Here is a 3,766-nt window from a genome sequence, read left to right as displayed (position 1 = left end):
CCGGCCCTGGCATTCGATCATTTAACTTTAACCGAGTAAATGATCGAATACGAACACTTAAACGAACATGACATTCTATTATGTGTTTGCTCATTTAGAAAATGAATGTGTTCATGTTCGTTTATGTTGGGTCATTAAAGTTTAAATGAACAGTTTAAGAACGTAAACAAACACACATAACTAAACACGGAGGAACAAACATAAACGGATATAATATCCAGAACACGAATTCATAAAAGTAAACTGTAACGAGTACTTACATTTGACAATTTAATAATACATTATTATGTATTACATTTGAATACTTACATTTATTAATAACACATAGTATCCTAAATTGTACAGAATCATTCCGGTCTTGATCGGAACAAGGTACTTAAAGAACCGCATTATGAGCGTGAGAAGACTCTCGTATCGCATTATCATCCTTGAACGTGATAAGACTCTCGCATCGCATTATCAACCGCTTTCTAGAGTTTTCCCTCATCTCCATAGGAAACCGACACGTAGACCATGTTTATGTTCTTCAATCCTCTCATCGTCACCTTCGCGCCATGAGTTATGATCGAAACCCGTTCTCTCTTAAGATCCATGACAGGATTAACAAAAGTCCAACTGTCTTTCACCGTATTGTGTATCGTAACGTTTGTTCTACATTGATTTTCGTTTTGAAAGCTTCAAAACAGATCAGAGTTTCTTGCTTGTATCTTACCTTTGGAATCTGGTTGTCGATTGTTGACTTAAGGTAATGAATTACACATAAGATTCTCAAGGTAATGAATTACACATAAGATTCTCAGAAAAGTAAACACTTGTTAAAAAGAAGCAAGTTAAATATGTTTCAATGAATATTCACTTTATTCAAAACTATACTACAAAATGCAGATGATCATAATTTAAACAGCCAATAAACAGCAAAAGGTTCATTTTCTACCAACCAAGCTACCCATTTTAATAAAATGCAATTTCACATTTCATAAACAACCCATATTACTTACAACTTAACTGATCATAAAAAGGGCATACAGAATAAAACCCCATATGCATGCCATGATAACAAATAAGTCGTGCAAAAAAAAAACCAAATCCATCACCTATAAAGAAAACTACATAATTATGATAAATATGTAAACAACAAAAAAACATTCACAGAAAAAGAGTGTATAGCAAAGCTTGGGTTCTTCCTCAATAATATGTAAGACAAAACGAAACGTTGCAATTGCCATGCGAGTGCTGTTCTATATGATAAAAGAAAAAGAAATATGAAGAATACTTATGAAGAAACTTGAAGGAATGTAGCTCGCTTGCCAGCTCCACCATGTGAGCATCAAGTTCTTCATGAACAAAGCTTTATATTGATGTAGCAGAAGCTTGAAAAGGTTTAAAAAGGTTTTATGAATCTTGGCTATTCGTTCTCGTTGTGATCCTCGCTCCCCAAGTAGTAGCAAATATCCAACTCCGAAGCCACCTGATATAAAAACAAAGAATTCATACTTGTTTACATTCACTAAGGTATACCAACATTAAGTAGATGTTAAAAACTTAACCCCAAAAATTGTAACAAATCTTTAAGGCTAAATGTCAACCTTGTTTCTTCAAGATTTTAATCTATCATGCAATGGTTAAATAAACACAATATTAGAATCAGTAGGGACAAAAAAACTCTAAAGTGAGTTTTTATGATTTGCTAGATTTCAAGATAACACTCAATATAAGTACTTACCCCATAACCAAACTATTTTCGCCTTTGACCGGATCTGAACTAATGGGTCTTTTTATTGTAAGTAGTTCTAGGAGAACGGCTCCCACTCCGAAAGAGTACACATCAACAATTTCACTAACATTCCCATACATAATATACTTAGGAGCGAGGTATCCAAAAGTTCCAACTACATCACTATGTATCAGGAATGGTGAAGTTGTGAATCCCCATATCGCAATCCCAAAATCCGATAGCTGCAAATAAGGTATAAGAAATGAAACCATTGGTTATGCAAGTTGAATAACATATTAAAACGGGTTTAAATCGTTTTATTATTTTTATTGTCATCAACGTCGTTCAAATTCCTTAGGTGTCACAATACATAACTCCTAAAAATATTATAATCATGTTCATAATCTTACCTGCAAAATCAAATGCAGGGAATTTGGGTTTCTGTGCTTATCAACTGAAATGGACTTGACATCACTTAAAGTAGCAATCGGTTGAATTGGATAACTGAACAAACAAAAAATTCTGAAGTCAACCACGAACCACTCAAAATTGTTGGTTTTGTTTATCTTATAAACATACTTTGATGTGACAAAACAAATGTGCATGAATATGTTATTATGCTTCCTTTTAATGAAGCAACCTTTTTTAACCAAGTCAATCACTCTAGGTAATTTTAAGGCGCACCAAAAATTTACCAGTTTTGACCCGGGATGCATTTTTATAATGACAACAACAAATTATACCTGAAATGCCCCTGGAGCAACCGTAATCCCATGCAATGTGACTATATCAGTAAATAGATTATGGAACCACCATAAACCTGAACAAATATCGATGTTAACTTTTTTTGACTTAAAATGTTCTCTTACATTGACAATTAACTTTTTAACTTTGATCCGTAATGAAATTTTGACCCATGTGCAATTTTTTTAATATTTTTTTTTAAATAACCACTAATGCAAAATAAGTATGCAGATTGTAACTTTTACCTTCTGTGAGCTATCAAATTGACCTGTTTGAACTTTTTTATAATAATTTTTCTAAACCACCACTAGATGCAAATTAAATCTGCAGATTAGAACTTTTACCTTATGTGAGCTATTGGCATTACCAAATCAATAACTTAAAGGGGAACTTCTTTGTTGGTATGCTTAGAAAGTATCAAATTTCTCTTAGAGCCAGGTAAACTAAAGTTTCGATTCAGTTACATCTAAATAATAGAGAATTTCTCATATTGTATAGATATGTATTACACCGACCTCCATTTCACTATCAAACAACAATTAACTCGAATTCATCACCATTCATCACATATCGAAGCGTTAAGGTAATCTAAGGTGAGCAAATACAAAACCTACATAGCAATTAAATGAAATATAACAGAAACACGCGAGAATTTGTACATCTACACATATTATTCGCATCGATGTACGAAAAACAAAGACCGCGCAAGGACATCTGATAAAAAGCCTCACTGCGGAGATTAAAATAAGCAACCCTAGATCAAACGAAACGCACATAAGAAAATATTTAAAAAAAAATCAGTTCAGATCATTAAAACACAGAGTATAATTATGAGATCTGTAAGGAAAACTAACCAATTAACCAAACGATGGTTCCGATTCTGTTCACGCCGCCGTTGGTGCAGCCATGGCAACTGATCTGCATAGATGCTAGGTTTTGTGAGTGAAGGGTTTGTGACGGAGACAAGGAAAGGTAGAGATGAAGAACGTTGGGGTGATTAGGGTTTTTAAAAAACGTTTGATGATTTTAGAAGTTGAGAGGGTTATGGCGAGGTCGGCATGGCATAATCAATGATTTTAGAAGTTGCAAGGGAGAGGTAATGGAAGCTCATGCCGTTAAGGTTTCTTGGGTGACGAAGGGTTATTTGGCATAACCCGTTTGAGGTTTAGAGAGATCCGGATTCATAGACCCACGGATACCCACGAATTTTAAGGATTGAATGGTGGCTTTAGAGGGTGGGGGGAGCGATGTGAGAGCGACACGTAAGATTTCATGGTTGGCAATTATATAGATAGTTAGATTAGGTTG

General features: G+C 34.3%; 1 long non-coding RNA gene across 1 annotated transcript; it reads right to left on the bottom strand.

Moving 5' to 3' along the window:
• Window positions 1-1,296: 1,296 nt before the first annotated feature.
• LOC143596597 (uncharacterized) lies at window positions 1,297-3,472 on the bottom strand. Its single transcript, XR_013146738.1, has 3 exons — window positions 3,313-3,472; window positions 1,724-1,956; window positions 1,297-1,468 (listed from the first exon to the last, which is right to left on the bottom strand). It is a non-coding gene; the product is annotated as an uncharacterized LOC143596597 (long non-coding RNA).
• Between the last annotated feature and the right edge of the window lie 294 nt (window positions 3,473-3,766).

The sequence above is a fragment of the Bidens hawaiensis genome, unplaced genomic scaffold (genome assembly GCF_021521415.1).
Source record: "Bidens hawaiensis isolate Kalapana, Puna unplaced genomic scaffold, B.hawaiensis_p1.1 tig00046746_1, whole genome shotgun sequence".
In the NCBI taxonomy this organism is placed as follows: domain Eukaryota; kingdom Viridiplantae; phylum Streptophyta; class Magnoliopsida; order Asterales; family Asteraceae; genus Bidens; species Bidens hawaiensis.
This window is presented reverse-complemented; position numbering and strand designations above follow the sequence as displayed.